Source organism: Python bivittatus, unplaced genomic scaffold (genome assembly GCF_059951505.1).
Source record: "Python bivittatus isolate LINGU-HERP-01145 unplaced genomic scaffold, Pbiv_v1 ctg000570_np1212, whole genome shotgun sequence".
In the NCBI taxonomy this organism is placed as follows: domain Eukaryota; kingdom Metazoa; phylum Chordata; class Lepidosauria; order Squamata; family Pythonidae; genus Python; species Python bivittatus.
Genome location: NW_028277097.1, coordinates 411,868 through 430,722, shown reverse-complemented (window position 1 = coordinate 430,722; position 18,855 = coordinate 411,868).

The window sequence follows — 18,855 nt, the reverse complement described above, 5'->3', positions numbered from 1 at the left end:
TTGTCCAACAGAGCAAGACAGCATCTAGGAAAGTGAGAATGACTGGTATATACTGTAGTTTCAGCAGTCATTTAATAGAGTTATCACAAGTAGAATAGATACTGATTCTGAGTGACTAGTTCTCTGAAAATGGTGGCCTTTTCTTTTCATCGCTTGGTTCCTAAGCTGAGTTCAACTTAGATGTTCAACATCTATTCTACTGTAGACTTGGGGATGACTCTTGCAGAGAAGAATTACCAGGGAGATTTGAAGCTTTTTAATACTACCAGATTAATGCAAGACAGCATGACTGCATGGATTTCCAGCTCCAAGCATGCTACTTTTCTCAGAGGCAATGACCATTTCATACACTGATCATAACATGTTGAGATACAGCTTGTAAGGTTTAATTGCATTGCTAGTCTTTAAATATACCTCTTGTTATAGCCCGAATTTGGTCGCACCCCGAAGCAAATTTTCCGATAAGGTTCAATGTAATTACCGTTAATCCGTTCTGGCATCCGCGGACCACATGTCAGGGGCGGGAAAATGGCTGGGCGCGGCGCGGCGGGAAAATGGCCGGGCGCGGCGTGGCGTGGCGCGAAAATGGCTGGCGCGGCGCGGTGCGAAAATGGCCAGGTGTGGCACGGTGCGGCGCGAAAAATGGTCACGGACCACATGTCAGGGGCGCAAAAATGGCCGCGGACCACGTGTCGGGCGGAAAAATGGCCGCAGACCACGTGTCAGGGCGGAAAAATGACCGTACCCCGAGGCGGAGTTCACACATCGAGGTAAATTTTTGTGGCCGGAGCTGGTTGTAACCCGAAAAGTTCGTTAGTAGAGGCGTTCGTATCCCGAGGTACCACTGTATCTTTATAATTGACCATATGATATGAATACAGCTAGCCAGGTATCTCTTTCCCACCCGACCAGTGTAAGAGATCAGAATATGTGGCAATTATTACAAATTTCCACATTCATATGTGGAATTAGATTAAAGGTGATGTATCTAATTAATGTACATCCCAAGGTATCTTTCAAATTGGAAATAGCTATTTATAAATAGGAGATTGCTTTACTGGTAGAGGGCAAGAAAGAGTGGAGAAAGAATGGGGAATCTTTTATCAAAAGCTTACTACATTTGAGTTTATTGGGGGCTTTTGCATATCATTGTGACTTGCACTATGAAAAAATGAGTTTGATACCCAACATCTGCCCACTTTGGGGGCTGCTGTGGTTCTTCACCTTCTCCACGCTGCTTTGTTGCTCTCCTGGCTATTTTCTAAGACCTACACATTAACTGGATCCATGTCCTGCTGTATTTTTTTTTTTATTATTAATGGAAAGTTATTATGCCACAAAGCAAAGTGCCAGCCTCAAGCATAATAATTTGTCCCAAGAACGTTTGGGGGGCCCTTATACTCTGGAGACACCATTAGAAATTGAAAACAAAGGGGCTGTATCCCTGTGCTTTATTTGGAAGGGCCCTGGCAGAAAGCAAGCTGAAGTGCTAGAGAGAATCCTATTGAGTTAGGAGGAGGTAGTTTACCAGGAAGTTTGTCTCCTGGTAAATTGGGGTTTTGTGACTAGTTATGCTACTGTGGCAGTCACTTTATGACGATACCTTTAACATGCTTTGAAAACTCCCAAAACGCCCACTGGCCCAAATGTTTAGGGATCTGTGTGCTGCGGGCAGAATGAGTATTGTTTTGAGTGCAATGCTTTTACCAACAGAGTGACCAGCCACTCCACGCAGATGGAGACTACGGTGATTGTCCTCCTGGTTAGCACTCAGGTGTGAAGCAAAGCTGTCAAGCAGAATGAATGCTATGCTTGTAGACATTTGTAAATCCTCAGAACACAGCACTGGCTTATTCCAGGGACACATTCATTCAGTTACCACAATTTATTTTTCCTATTGAGAAAGGTAGCAGCCTCTACTTGGTTGGATTCAAAACCATATGGGATGCTGTTACGGTAGATCTGTTGAGAACAAAAGGCATGACCTACTGACTCTGAACACAGCTTAATTTGCAATTTTTGTCCTTGAAGGTGAGATAAGAAATATAGAATGCGCTGCTCTTCTCACTTCTGCTGCCTTTGGAACAAGTGTATTCAAGAAAGGATTACAGGATAGCAATATTCAACAGTTTATTATGCTACATAGATAGAGTTGGTTTCCTTTGGTTGATGGGTTTGTTATCTAGCAGTTCTAAAATGGGGGAAAAGGGGAGTGAACTAGCATTTTTTGTTGCATTTAAAATGAAAGCCTGTTAATACTGACTCCAAATGTCTCTTAACTAAATGCATTTAATGTGCAACACCTCCTGATTTGTTCAGAAGGTGGGATTTCACAGTCCTGAAATAATGACTCTTGAATTAGAAAAGTATTCTTCATATTTAGCCAGCAGAAGAAACACCATTTTTAAATAATGGTTGGGAACATATTTATGTTCTTGGGTGAGAGAATGTCACAACATTAATTACAAACCAAATAATAGAAAAGAACAAATTGGCACTCATAAGGAGGTTATGTGAGAATTGATGCCGTATCCTGTAAAGGTAAGATGTTTAATTCCCTCTCCCTCCTCTGATTCCAGAACTGGGGGAAATACAGCTTCTGACCTAACTTTAGGATACCATTTATGGAGATCAGTGTTTCAGATCCTGGTTTTCAAACTTTTTCAGGAACCTGTTAAGAGAAAAAAAAAGTCCCAGAACCCTAATCAAAAGGCAAAGGACTAGTGATAGAAAATTGGTAATAAAAAGGTAATCTGTTTATTGTAAAAGGAAAATTAACATTAGCAAAAAATAATTAACATTAATTAAAAAAATGTTAATTTCACAACTATTTGAGAGATCAATGTTTCAACCAAACAAATCAATACTTCGACCATGGAGTTCTGCACAGTTTCTTTGAAATACTCAAGACTTTTATCTGTCAGGTTATCTTCATAATTTTGCAGAATTCACCTACTGTTACCCAATATGTGCTCACGTTCAACCTGTGCTCCGTTTGCTTGGGGTTTCTTGCCATGTAAAACCAAAGTTGATAAAGCATTGATTATATTTCCATTTCTTACTTGTGCTTCAGCTTACTTTCTCAAAATTGTGGCATCAAAAGCAGCAGCAACACCAGCAGCAATAGAGTTTGTTTTTCCTGTTTTCATCTTTTTTTTCTGTACCAAACTGTAATGGCACCAGTTTGTAGCTAATGATCCATCTCTGAGAAAATGCTTAATATGCCCAATAAAAAACAGAATAAAAAGAACAGGCAAATGTGGAAGGGTATATATCTGGGATGGGTGTTGATGGCATGGATTTTTTCCATTGTGAATGCCTGGCTGAAGCCACTTCAGTGTTTCTCAACCTTGGCAACTTTAAGATGTGTGGACTTCAATTTCCAGAATTCCCCAGCCAGCCATGCTGGCTGGGGAATTCTGGGAGTTGAAGCCCACACATCTTAATGTTGCCAAGGCTGAGAAACACTGCACTTAAGGACCCATCTTCCCCCTGCCTGTCTTTGCAAATGTGCTACTCATGTAAGTTTACTCCAGACCAGGGGTAGGGAACCTATGGCTCGCGAGCCAGATGTGGCTCTTTTGATGGCTGCATCTGGCTCGCTGCCAAATCTTTAATAAAAAAAATAACGGGGTAAGGCTTAGAACACGTCTTCTATCCGCCGAGCGCAGGCCACGCCCTCCTCCGCATCGCATCCGCATCCGGCATCCTTGGGACTCACCCTACCTTGCCCCGCAGCATCCGCGGCCGAACGGGCCCGGAGCCGCATCGTCCTCCACAGGCAGCCGCAAATCGAGGCCCCGGCTTCGGCCTAGCTCCTGTCGGCGGCCCACGCGAATGCAATCCGGGCGCACCGCTTTGCATCCTGCTTCCGCTGCCTCTGCTCTGTTGGGTGAGTCCTCATCTTGGGCTGGCCCCCTGTTTGTGGCCCCAACGAGGTATGAGACATATTTCAGGCACGGTGCCACTTTCCACCAGTGGCCGAAAATCGAGCCCCCGGCTTGGGCCTAACCTCCTTGACGGCCTGTAAGGGTCCATCCCACCAGCTACACATTTACTTGTATTTAGTTTTAAACATATTGTATGGCTCTCACGGAATTACATTTTAAAATATGTGGCGTTCATGGCTCTCTCAGACAAAAAGGTTCCCGACCCCTGCTCCAGAGGAAGTCCCACACCAAAGGTGCTTGAGGCAAATCTGTTTCTTCATTAATTAAGTTTCTTCATTAATTCCCACGCAGTTCAGTTGGGCACACTTGAGAAATAGCGCTGTGCAGGATGACCCATTGATGATGATTAAGCAGACCTCTGGGGGGACATGCACGTGCGTTCACACCAATGCTGCCTGCAATGTGGAAAGTGGAGAGGGAGGAGAGACTACCGCCATCGTTCTGAAGCTGCTAAGCAAGTTAGAAATGTTTGTTGGAGGCTGAGGGCAAGCAGGGCGCTGGAGTTTGTGCATGCGCGTCTGGTGAGGGAAAGGCCGTTGGGTGCCTCCTGTTATGCAGCAAGTGCGAGGGAAAGGACAGCCTCAAGGCAGGAGCAGATGGTTGGATGTGTTTGAGGGTTCCCCATCCTTAGTCCCTTGCAGGAAGGGTTTTTTGTTTTTTTGTTTTTTTGCTTTATTCCCTTCCAGATTTTTTTCCCCTTAGTTTCTTATGGAGAGGTTTCTTCCCACTTAGTTCTGCATTTATGTCCTTGTGGAACCCTAGGTGGTCCTTAAACTACCTTGCAGTGGAGTCCACGTAAGATTATTTTCTCAAATAATTTTGCCATTACTGCCCCCTTTTGCCATTCGCTGGGGCAGTACTAATATAGTGTGGTGATGGTGCAGCATTTGCCCCCCCCCCAGCCCAGCGAGTAGCGTTCACCACTAGTGGGAACCGCGTCCCTGCATAGACACATAATCAGACAGAGGACTTGTCTGACCTTCCTTCCCAAAAAGGAAGACAGAATTTCAGTCAGGCTTCCACAAGGTCAGGCCTTCTCTTGGAGGGCTGGGGAAGAACTATATTTCTAACTGGCTGATTGGGCAAACTGTATGACTTTTGTAGCAAGCAATTAAAAGAGCTGATATATCACAAATACACACTGAAACACAAATTCCTTCTAAGAAGAGTGTGCTTACTGCAAAGCTACACCGGAAAGCAAATAGTCACGAACAATACTATTTATTTTCATTACTTTGTGAAAATTTACATGCTCAGAATGTGTGTTTGCCTAAGTTTTGATTCTTCCCATTTTTTGCAGGCATCTGCCACATAGAGCACTTGTTCTGTAAAGGCTGAATAAATTGGTTATCTTGGTTAAATATTAGGAAATATTCTAGTTGAAAATGATAAATGATGATACGCATAAAGAATGTACTTGCTTCAGATGCACAGGTGGGCATATGTGTTAGCAAGAAATGAACCCAGTGTAATTCTACTAACACCTTGACAAAGAAATGTATCTCATTCTCTGTTTTTCATCTTCCACTTGAGGTGATGGGAGAATTTCTTCCAATAGAATTTTTTTAGCCCAGAATATTATCATCATTTGGTCTGCTGATTGCCATTATCAATTCTCCATTTTCTGCAATGGCTTGGAAGAGAGCTGTCATGGTAAAATATTGTAAGCATATAGGTACAACAACTCAGACATAAATTTAAATAAGAGACATGGGGAAAATGTTTATAGATGCAGATAAACTTCTTTTCACAAATATACCTTCAAAGAAATGCTGCCCAAAATCCTTGAACACAGGATTGCATATTATTCCAGAAACTCTTACATGTTTTTCAAATAATTGATTTTATAATAGATTTTGAAATGTTATATCAGATGGTTGGTATACTGCATGAGTACTTCAGCATGGCAACATGTGAATTCAAGTGATTTAGATACATTTCTTGGGATATATGGAGCTCTATATTAATCCTTATTTTTTTTAGCTCAAAAATGTTATCTGGCATTTCACAGCTAAGCACTGGCCATCCAAATCACTTCTTAACCTTCTCAGAACATCTCTGGATTCAGAAATGAAGGTATTGGTTGGAGGTTGGCATCTACTGCCCAGTCCTGACCACTTCTCAAAATAAAAAAAAATCAAGGATTCCTACAATATATGGGCAGAACATTATGTCGATAAGCATAAGTTATTATTATGCAAGAAATATCTACCACCGGAAGATGATCAAAACACACGATTCCAATCATAGGTCTTTCTCTCACAGAATCCAGGCAGAACTAACATTTTTGGATGTTAATCCAAAATTTACTTTTGTATTTACTTAAACTATTTTATATTCCATTATTCTGTAATAATGAAAACCTGGGTCTGTAAGACATGTTGTCAGTCTAAAACAGCTCTCTGTAACCTTCTATCCCTCCAGATGTATAGAAAGTGTTGCTCCCGTTGACTGTGCTATAATACAATCAGACTGGCCCTGGCCCTGCTGGCTTTTCACGAGGAACCGAAAATGTGGTTTTGCCAATGGGCATGGGGACCCAGGAGTGTGGCAGAGCCTGTGCGTTGGCTGTATTAACTGTTACGGGTGGATGTGACGACCTCGGCTATGAATTTTGTGATGGTTTTTTCTATATTTTATATGTTTGTGAGCTGCCCAGGGTCATATATGCTGCCCAGAGTCACCCTTCGGGGGAGATGGGCAGCATACACATTTAATAAACAAACAAACAAACAAATAAATAAAATAATCAGCTAACTTAATATTCAACTCAGTGCTTGCACGTAGCACCCAACTTAAAGGTGTGGCCTGAAAATGCTTCAGTATATCGTTTGTATTATAAAAGGATTAGTTTACCAGACTCCTGTTCAATAAGTCAAAGAGTAATAAAAACTAGGAAGTTGAATGCAAATTAGATACGCAAAGCAGATGGACATAATTTCTGCACAATGCTTGAGAACTGAATATACTTATTTTGCCAATGGGAATAAGCAGAAGTGTCTTTTGTTTGTTTCAAGTCCTTAAACCACAGGCAGTTTATCTTTTTTCTTATGGACTCCGATTTTAAAAGCTCTTGAGTATTATTTTTATTTATTTTATTTATTCATTTTTCAAATTGATACATGCAGCCCATCTCACTACACAAACATAGTAGTAAAACCACCTGATCTCCTTTATTATTTATTTACCAACTAGAATTCCAATTGAACGGAAAATCCTTTTGGCCCAGATCATAATATTTCAGAGAGATTAATTGAAATAAGTACCTTAAAGAAAGAAGCTGTTCTATTTCCTTTTTTGTCACTTAGTACTTCTGGCCATCAGGGAAACTGTGAAGATGGTGCTCTTTGGTCTGAAGTGTGTTTTTCGTGGACTGTACTTTTATTCCAATTCTAAATATTATTCATTGTATATTATTGAGTTTTTCTGGTGTGGGTTTGTGTGTAGGTATGTGATTGCACTTATTTATTTATTATAATCCTCACAGACTCTAGGTGGTTTACAGATACTACGTTTCCACTTGCCAACTCTAAAACTGCAAAATGTTTTAACTTTGCACTGCATGGTGTAAAAAAATGGATAGCATCTTTGTCCTAATCAGAAGGTGATTTTTGACAGGCTTTATCTCCTAATAGCTGTTCCCAGGGTAGTGGGTGTAGCATTCTAACCTTAAGGTTTGATATACACGCTTAGGAGAAAAGAAAGATTTCCTTGAAAATCAATTGCTGTAATATTGCCATTGATTTCAGTGATGTAATTGCACCATGCCTGGAATTCATAGCCAACAGCTGTCTATAGATTATTATTTAAGATAGCATTAGAGTGGAACTACTGTATATTAAACCAAATGTCATGTCTTCTTATAACCTGTGTCTAAAGAATATTTAATTACTGTTGATCACAATCTCAAAAGAGCTCTGATTCAGTGGTCATTCAGATTCGTGGCTGAATTCCTGCTGCCTTTGAGGAACAGAATTATTCCATGCCTGAAAACCCAGTAACATCAGAAAATGGATACAATTTCTTTTCTTCTTTCTTGACAGGTATTTTTTTGTGTCCTCCTTCAGCTCACCAAGGTGATTTCCAGCTCAACTGTAATATCTTTCAAATACAAGAAAAAATATGCCCCAATCCTGAAATCTATTTTGCAGGTTAAATCTTTGAGGAGGAACAAGATCTGGTGAGAGTCAATGTGATGTAATGATTGTAGTGCTCCACTCTCAGGAGTGGCGATACTCAGGCTCTAGTCCATCTTCAGTCATGGGAGCTCACTGGGTGACTTTGGGCCAATCTCTCTTTCAGCCCAACCTACTTCACAGTGTTGTACTTGTGGAGAAACATAGGAAGCGAGAGCACCAAGTATGTTGCCTTGAGCTCCTGTTACAAAAGGTGGGATATAAATCTAATAAATAAATAAGGAAGACTAAATACATCAGGCTGTTGAACTGTGACTTAGAGCTTTAGGTCCAAGTGTCACAGCAGATGACAGTAGCTCTCTGAATTTGGATGACCTCAACAAAAGCAAAGGAAAAGTCCATCAAAAAAAGTCCCAGAAGGTTAAAAATGCCATGAAAACTACATGGACATGTCCATGCCAACACCAGGAGGTGTGATTGATTTGAGGAAGATTTTATTTAATAATCCAAATATTTATAAAAATGGCTCCATCTGCCTCCTCCTTTGGAAACTATCAAGACAGCTCATTTCTCTCCTCTCTTTCTACAGTTTGGCTCTGTACGTTTAGTGTGTGGATGTAACAGGGGGAGTTTGCTGAAGCAAAGTATTTTATAGGTTGTATTGTTGCTTTTGATAATTGTTGGATCTATAAAATAATACCTTGTGTGTCCCATAAAACGTTGTGTCCATTTTTAACGGGCTCAGACATTTTATGACTCTGCTAGCCCCTTCTCATTTTCTTTAAACTGTATCAGTGTTTCTCAACCTTGGCAGCTTTAAGCTGTGTGGACTTCAACTCCCACAATTCCCCAGGCAGCATGCTGGCTGGGGAATTGTGGGAGTTGAAGTCCACACAGCTTAAAGCTGCCAAGGTTGAGAAACACTGAACTGTATCATCAGTTTTGTAAAAATAAATCTCACTGAAAGCTTAACTGGTTCCATGACTTTAAAGAAAAAAACCATAAATTGCAGCATGATGTTATGGATGTGTTCAGGATTTCACATGCAGTGTAAGACTTTCGCGAGAGTGCTGTAGTGCGTATCACTGTCCTTTTGTTCATTTTGTTGCACCACATTCTCTTCATATCTGCAATTTAATTATCCTCAAGGCATATCTATTAAGTGAGATGTGACTTTCAGGCATATAAATGTCCCATCCCCACCCCCCACCCCCCAATCATTGAACAGACATAGGCAGGGAGGAGGGTGTTTGTCTGACTTTGAGACATCTACAAGGGGAAGTTAATTTATCAGCCCAATCGAAATGGCTGCTAATTTTAAATAGCCAGCTACATCTTTCTTCAGCAAAAGGGCCCATTTCCCTCCTTCCCATAAAACTGTCTCATAATGAGAATAAAGCAGTTCCCATGCGTACTGTTATCCAAAGGTAATCACAGTTCTCAGGGGTGCAATTATGTTGATAACTATATTCTGTATTACGTCTTATCGATTAGCTAATAAAACTGTAGCAGTGTTATTTCAAGAAGGCAAGAAGACATTTCAATGGTTAATATATACATGAAATAAAGCATATTTCCTTCTTTTGTTCATCCCAAAAGGGTTAGAAGCCACAATGCCTCTAACCCTGTTTACAACCTTTGTGTAAAGTTGTAAGTGGCATCGAATGCAGTGTTTTATTAGTACTTACCAAATGAATCTATTAAAACCATTCATAGGTGCATGGTAGTAGTGTAGTGCACATGTTTTTCAGCAAAATACAATGAATATCCTTGAAATTCTGTGAACAATAAATAATTGTCTACACACACTTGTTAGTGTCTGGTTACACAGTTTAACACAGGTGATTAGTGCTGTGGAAGACAGTAACAGCATTCTGAACCCATTTCTAAATCAAGAAACAGATGGGAATGTGAAGCCGCTCTTCTTCAAGTCACGGGGATAAAATTTACTTATAAAATTAACAGGAGAGTTTGAGAGCATTCAAGATGTACTCCAGAAGTTGTTCTGTAAGATCTGGGTAAAGTACTTCAGTATCTCTCTTAAAGAAAGATGAACTTGTTGGAACATTTGCATCCGTGACAAGATTGGGACAATGGATATTGTCCCAATTTCACTGACTGCTACAAGCTCATGCTGAGCTCAGTCTCTCTCTCATTATTTCATTGGTTATGGAAGCCTCAGCATCTGAATTCAATTCCAATGGAACACTAAATGGTAAAGCAATAGAGTTTTTCATTTTTGTGGATTTCTTGCTTTAAAAGGGTGGGAAACTTCCTGCTAGTGGCTTCAGGGCCCACTACTTCTTTCCTTTTTTGTTTTGTGGGCAGACTCACTTGATCAAAAGTAGTGGCAAATTTGAAGCTTACTTAATATTTTATCACTTTGGGGACAGTCTAATATATACATGTGCATGGTATAGAACCATGTTTTTTAAAAAAAACTATTAATATTTGGATATCAAAATAGAAGGCCTTTGCATTTTTCCTAAAATCTAGCCAGCCTTCATTTTATTGAAGGGAATGAGTTCCAAAAGCTGGATGATAGCATGAGAAAAAAAAAAGATCTATCTCCCTGACCCTCGGCCAACAATTTCCCATTTGTCTTATAGCATTGATTCTTTATTTGATTTTACTCCTGTTGCTCTGGAGTAAAATCAGTTAGGACTCTTGTTGAGGAGTTCAGCTGAACTGAGCAGGAAGGTGTGTGAGATGCCTGCAATCACCATGACTTTTTGTCAGATCATCATATAGACCCCCAAAAGACACATTGTACTACTTTGTGCTATCTTTGCTTGAAAAAGATAGTAGAGATGGTTTAGATTTAATAGGAAAAGGTCTCATAGCAGAGAAAGGAAAGATTGTTGAAGGCTTGGCTTTAGAGGTGGGTCTTAAAAAGTCATCAGGGAGGACTCTGGGAAGAAGGAGGGGTAGGAGAACTGGAATGAAGGTAATAGCTGGCAATTCAGGTGGACTTAGCTCTGTCCATTAAAAATGTATGATTTTAGGAAAGAACAGTGTGGCTGGTAAACCTATATTGGATGGGGCAGTGTTTGCACTACTGAGGGGTTGTTGGTTCAAGAGCAGTTCTGGAGAAGCTTGCGGAAGAGAGTTGTTGGTCATGATCTGGAGAAATGTGCTGAAGACTAGAAGGGGAGGAGTTGTAAAACCTTTGATCTTTTCTTCCATTCCTTTCAGCTCTATTTAGAGCCTTTGGCTTTAGATAGACACAGCCCTACCATGCGTAGACATTGTAGGGCTGTGTCTATCTAAAGCCAAAGGCTCTAAATAGAGCTGAGAGGAATGGAAGAAAAGATCAAAGGTTTTACAACTCAGAAAAAAGCCAACTGCCAACCTGACTGAAAGGAAATTACAACTAACCTTAACTCTAAATCAGGCAAAGTTAGGTAATGTTAGGAATAGAGTAGTGCATGCATTTATTAAGATGATACCATAACCTGGACATGTATATGCTTAGAGTGCTAAACTGAGTCTCTACTCAGAAAAACCATGCTCTCACCTAGCAGCTTCAGCTGCTGATCAACTAAGGCTTGAGAGGAGAGAGGAATTTGCAATGGGATGCAAAGCAATTAGTTATACTTGTCAAGTGAAACTATAAGAATGAAATGGCTCTTTCCTGGTTTCTTAATAAAAGGGTTTTCAGAAACACCCGAAGTGAAGTCTTGTACTGACTTTCTATCTAATCCTAAAAATTTAGAGGATGTCCCATTTGCAAGGTGCAAGAGGAAGAAGAAACAAGGATAAATTTGTTATTTATATCAGCTGATAAATTAGGCTCAGATTACCTCTAAGCAATATGGAAAGGATGACCCTCCTCTATAGTCTGATTTCCTATAAGAGGAGAAAGCTGTTATCTGCCCTTAGTCCGTAAATGGTTTCACAGTGGCACGACCTTCACACTATTCTTGAGGGCTTTATAATTAAGACCATTTTGCTCCCACCCTGATGCTGGCCAAGGGTGGGTGGATGAAGAGTCCCTGCTAGTAAAAATGTTCTTTTACTGTGATTCGGACCACTTTAACACCAGTTAATGAGGAGCAACAGACTAGAACAATCTGTGGTCAAAAGTAGGGTCTTTCCTTGGGTTCCTTGTGGCATAAAGAGAGTGAGGTTATTCCCTGGTGGCCACTTTCTAGGAGACTAAGATAATGAGTCTCCTTCCTTTTTAAAATCTGCAAAACCTACTTCTGATTTACCTCCTGTGTTAAATGGGAAAGAATTGTCTTTCATCAAAGGGGAAAAACTAATTCATAGATCATGAGGAAGAAAAATACACCACTGATTTTGGCATTCAGAGTGTCACAAAAATGTCATTGGGGGAAAAATGACAAACATTAAGAGCCCGATGAAATGTTAATTTATGCATCTGTTCAGGGAGAGGCCCATTCTAATCTCCTATGGGAAAAGGCTCACAATTAGGGTGCTGCAACTTAAACTGCATCTGCCTTGGTAAAATGCAAAGAGGATTTTGACAGGCAGATTTATGTCAATAGAGGGAGGTTCTGTTCAAATATCCTGGCTGTGTTTATAATTGCTAGAAAGGAATTAAATGGCTCAAGCCCATCAAGACAACCCACAAGCCCCCCCCCTCCCCTCCCCTCCCACTTGGGATGTCACGACTCCTTCCTGAAATAAATGCTCTTTACATACATTGAGAAGTCTTTATTACCTCCCGTGATCTTTGTTCCATTTTAGATCTTGTTATTTCAATTCAGTTGAGATACACTATCAGATTCATTTGGTAATGGAATAAGGAATCTTTGCTAGGTTCTCACTGCTGCTGCTGCATACTGAGAAATTCATGACATACATACTAGTGAATTTTGGTGGTCCATTATTAATAAGCACTCCATATTTAAAGACAAATAGAGGCATATTTAAAGATATGAGTAGAATTATACTCATTACTTTGCAGCAGTGTTTCTGAACCTTGGCAGATTTCAGAGGTAGGACTTCAATTCCCAGAATTCCCCAGCCAGCATGCTGGCTGGGGAATTCTGAGAATTGAAGTCCACACATCTTCAAGTTTGTCTAGGTTGAAAAACACTGCTCTATACCATGACTCTGAGAGAAACTGAACAGACATGAGTCTTGCAGCAGCTAGGAGCAAGAGAATCCTGATGCTTCTCCCTGGTTGTTGTGTACTTTATAGTTCATTGATCTGCCCGTCCTGCAAGGCTGGCTGGGGAATTCTGGGAGTTGAAATCCAGACCTCCGAAAGCTGCCAAGGTTCAGAAACACTGCTTCATAGAATGTGGGTTAAATAACATGTACTGATAGCAGAAAAGGGAGTCCCAATAGATGGTTATAGGAACAAAACTTTACTCATTTCCTTAAATGCGTAAAGCCAATTAAGAAGAGAATTCAGTATTTGTATAGTCAGAGTAGATTTGCGTCTCTCTAGATTTCTTCCAAATGATGCAGATTGCTAATGACTTGAATGAACTAATTAAGAAAACAAGCTGCACGTGTTTGGTCTTCTGGTTAGTATAAAAATAGCCCAGAGTATTTGGGGAAAAAAAGACATAAAAGGGACAAGTCTTTACATGCAATTACATATATTTCTGATTAGATCAAGTCTGTATTTTGAAGCCAATCATTTGAGTGGACTCCTGTTTCTGCAAAGAAAAGTTAATGGAAAGTTGTTGTCTTCTATTTGAATAGACATATAAATCCTGTTTTAGGTAGAAACCCAAGCTGTTGCTTTAGCATAGGCCACATTGTTTTCATAAGCCACTTTAATAAAGAGCAGATGTAGAAATAGATAGATACGGGTTGGGGGAGTCTGAAATCAGCACCAGAACAACTGGTAATATGGTGAAAGCTAAGAAGATGAGAAGACCAGCACTCTACGTTTTCACAGAGAAGCTAGAGTTCAAGTCTGTGCATGTTTTCTTTCCTTCATGCCTATGATCAGTCCTGACTTCAGGCTAAAGCCAGGTAGGCATTGGCCCAGGGTGCCAACACTGAGAGGGCACCAAGGCTGCCCCTTCTTCCAAATCATTCTAAAAATGCAACTCTTCGCTTCAGCGGGAGGTGGCACCATCAGTCAATGTGGCCTGGGGGTATTGCCCATGATTCATCCACAATAAAGAAAGTTAACTTTGAGTGAAATTAGAGTGGTTTTTAAAACTATTAGATGCTTTGAAAATGAGCTGTAGGACTGAAAATGTCAGTCGGTTTAAGCCACAAAAGCCTGTTCTGCAGAACTGACGGGTAAACCACATCATACTAATGTGCAACCCTAAATAATACTAGGAAAGTGGATGTAAGTGGGTGATTTTTAATAATAATATATACCAATTTTTAGAAAGAGATTTAACATTATAAATCAGAACTACTAAGATTTTAAATAAAATGCTTTACTTTATTTGCAACAAGATTTGATTTTCCAAGTCCATTTCTCTTGAAAAATTAGCCACGCTGCCTGGACTTACTGTAAATATCCCTCTTTTGAAGGCTTTTACCTGCTGCTCTTTATGAAAGAAACTATTTGTCAGTCAGGAAACAGCATAACAGTTCATGAATTTATATTCTTGCTTAATACCGGGGCCAGGGATCGATCAGTTATTTCTGTTTTATGTCTTGTAATTACCTATGCTCCACAGCCGCCTCACAGTCAGCACCTTAATTATTATTCAATATGTTTTTATGGTTATAGCAACCATTAGTAGGTATTTTATTTAGTATGTACCTAAAGAAAAAATGGAAAAATTCAATATAAATCAATGATTCAAATTGGCCTCCTCCCCCGCTTCCCATATCTTTTTTTCTCTTGTCAATTTGAATTGCTGTGATTTAAATAAATTCATCTGGAATGCTGGCTTTGCTTCTTGAGGTTTCCTCCAAAAGCAGCTATTTAGGACTGACAGCCCCTCGCTTAAGAATCACCTCCTGTGTTGTTACCTGCTGTGTAATGGGCACCAATTTAGCAGCTGCACCTTCCATTGTCTCCATCACAGGTCAAACAACATGCTAAAAGTCTCCTTGCTGAGTATGTGGAGTGGAGAGAAGCATCTTTTGGATCAGGCACCAGTCACAATGGAGCATGGTGTCAGGAGAAGGTGGTTTAGGAGCTTTACAGTGCCAGAGACTTCTCCTATGAGCCTTACAGTTCTTTGAAAGCAGATGTTGTATTTGCTTTCTCTTTAGGCATGGTACAACAAGAACCCTCCCCAATACTGACTTGGCTAACCAAATGTAATTCTCCTTTGGCCTTCACTGCAGGTCATACTTCATTGTTGCTGCCTCTCCACTTGCAATGAAGTGAAGAGATACATGGCTTCAACTGATAGCGATATGCCTCACTATTATCCTGCTGACCTTAATCGGAAATTGATTCTTCTGCAAGACTATAGCAGCAAAGAGAGAAATAAATAGATAGCATATTTTAAAATTACCTGAATGACATAATTTCACATGGAAAACTCAGTAATAGTCTTGGAGAACTCCGTCCAGTAAAAGGAAGAGAGTATCAATACTGAGTAAAAACATGTGAGATTTCACTTTTAAAAGGAAAAAGGGAAAAAATACCTCACTGCCTTGTCCATAAGTATGGATGAGGCAACACCTGCTGGAAGATCTGAAGGACTAGGTTAGGGACAGATAGTCACGGAGACTATCTATATGGTCACTAAGCATCATCATCACCATCATCATCTCCTGGGATATTTTTTGCAACTTCCCATTCTAGTTTACAGCCCAGGAATTATTGATAGTTTCCTGTTCCAGTGCTAACCAATTCTGATCCTGTTTGGATTTATCAAGATCAGCCAAGTTTAAGTGCTACCGCCTGCTGGGGCGATGAATGATAGAATTAGATATAAATTAAAATACATTTTTTTTCAGTTTAAAAAGCTTTTAAAAACCTGATATATCTACTTAATTGTTCAAAGTGCATCCTAGGACATGTGTTATAAGTAATATCTGGTATTGCAGTTTTACTATTTCCATCTGAGAAATGTATGCAAAGTGTGGCCACTGCAGACTGGTAACATTGCCTCTGTCAGCAGCTAAAGGGTTAATTCTGGTGGCTGGAAATCCCTATTCCAAGTTCAGTAAATTTCTATGCACGTTATGTTGGTAGGTCTAAAATAACATTAAAACACCATATTGTTCTACCTCTTTTGTTGTTTTTTCTATTGGCAAATGAAAAAAGTATCCCCCCCCCTTTATTTTCATGGGACTTTTTAAAATTTTTGTTTTTAGTTCCCTGCAAAATGAACTAATTTAAATCCAAATAATTTGAAGACTTTGATTTAATCACCAAGAGTATTTGAAGAATTGATTTACCACATTTCCCATTTAACATTCTTAAACTAGCTTTCCTAAACAAACATGGATACCCAGAAGCTGTTTAAAAATGCAGTATCTTCCTCTGCACCTAAGTAGCATTTTCAGAGTCACTGGTCCTGAGAAGAACATGCCCTGTTGTTTAGAATAGCCATCTCCATCCCCAATGTCCTGATGCGCTCCAGATATATTGGAACATTTCCCAGAATTCCCAATTAGCAATGATTATACTGGTTGTGAACTTGGGGAACAATAGTCCCAACATATTGAGAGGTGCCAGGGTGTCCACAGAATATGGTGAAAAATGTTAAGATGGCAGCCGCAACAGTGTGATCAAAGCTCTGCATCATTTTTATGCGCATTGCATCTGTGCATGTGCCCCACACACACACAAATGGGCAGAGCTTCAATGGCACCGTTGTGGTCACCATCTTGACTTTTTACCATACCTTGAGGACATCCCTGGAGGGTGCCAAGCTGGGACAGCTGGCCAGGAGATCAATTATTATCAGGGAGCAAATTGATTTTTCTCAACTTTAGAAATCCTTGCACCTATGAAATTCTCCTTCTTGAGCTCACTAACTACTCAGTGGCAGTGTAATTCCAATTTTTAACTTTTATTCTTTTTTGCTTGCAAAGCAAGTGAGAGTCAGGAAATAAAAGGCCACAGGGAACTTTTCTCCAGTAGCCACGCAGCCAAGTTGTTTCCTCCAGTTGCCTGCCACTCAGGTATGCAGATAGGCTGTCATCTCCTGCACCCACTGCCCCTTGCTGCCTTGCTCCAATTGTTTCAAGCCCTACAGCATTATTGTTTGATGTGTCTGGTGGAGGAATTAAAGTAGATGAAGACTAAGGACACCACTCCCTTAGGTAATATGTATTCCAATTCCCTCCAGCTATCTGGCTGACAATGCCTCTCTCCTCATCCCAACCCCTGAGATGGGGGAATAATTAAAACTCCCCCAAATTAGGTGTGGCAGAGTTAGATGTGCAGCTGAGATCCAGAAAGGTGTACAAAATAGTCAAGTTGGGGGCTTTTTTTATGTAACAGAGCTGCAAGTTAGCTGGCATGCACAATTCAGCAAAAAAAGAAAAGATAACTCCTAAACCCCCCGAAAAACCAAAGATGTGGGTAATTATGTTGAAAGATTTAGGTAATTATGTTGAACACAGAGAAGGGATCTTTAAAATATTTTTACATTTCTTCAAATGAAACTCAAAGCTAGGACAAATGAATGAAAAGGCAAAATGTGGTGGATTTTAATTGTTAGGCACTCTGGTTGCCCGAAATGTGTTCTCTAATAGTTAAAAAGTGCTATTTCTGTTTTGTCAGTTTTGACAAAAGGCAGTCTACTTCCATAGTTTAAAAAAAAAAAAGTAGATCCCTCTTTTTCAATTCATTGGAATTTCCAGTAGCCATATCAGTAATCTTTGACGCTATTGCTTGATCTGTATTATAAAAAATTACTTGGATGGTGGGATCTGCATGTTAATTGTTGTTAGTTTTGTCTGTCAAGTTTTCAAGCAGATAAAATAATGGTGCATTGTAATTCTGTTTTTCTAACCAAGTATGGCTGCAGAAGGCTGCTTTATGAGATGGTAATTTTGAAACACATTTAAAAAATAAGTTATCTATAGTTTAGGATTTAAAGACCTCCATGAAAAAATGGGTTTCTCTCAGATTATATTTAGTTTAATATATCTGTTATAATAGACATACATTTATCTAACAATAGGCTGGATGATAATCTGAGGATAACCTATGATTTGTTATCATGGACAGTGACAATCATTGGGGATTTCAATGTCACCCAGTGTCTGCAAGCACAGAAGACTATTCCTTGGACACACACTGAGGTGCAAATAGTCCTAACAGCGTTCAGATGTTCATACTGACATGTTTAGTAGCCTTCCTGATGCTACTGGCTCTGGATGATCTCTGGATTGAAGCCTATCCAGACATTGCTTGCTTCTAGATGCTTTCCCAGTTCTTGAGAGAGTTTGTTCGTTTCCTTCATTTTCTGAGGACATTGCGAAGGAAATTAACCCATTAAAGCAAAAGTAGCAAAATATTCTGTATTAAACCAAATGTAGCCTAGAATCTATTTCAGAGCCTAATGCTGCTGCTAACAGCATAGAATTTCCTGGCAATATTGCATCTATTCAAAGTCTGTTTCCACAGGAGTTACAAACTGTCTTTGGGAGTTAGATCCCTTGGAAAAGGACACTAATGCCCAAAATTACAACCTAATCTGGAAATAGAGCTGAGAAAATACTTTCTCATCCTGTTATCAGTTAGCAAAATCTCTTGTTAACCTGGCCCAACTTTGTAGCAGAATCCTTATTTCTGAACTTCAGAACACTCGTCAATTCATTACGGATGCACTGGCTAATGGCTCTTGATAGAATGGTGATATGTATGTTTTCTGGAATTAAAGCAGCCAAACACACACCCGGCC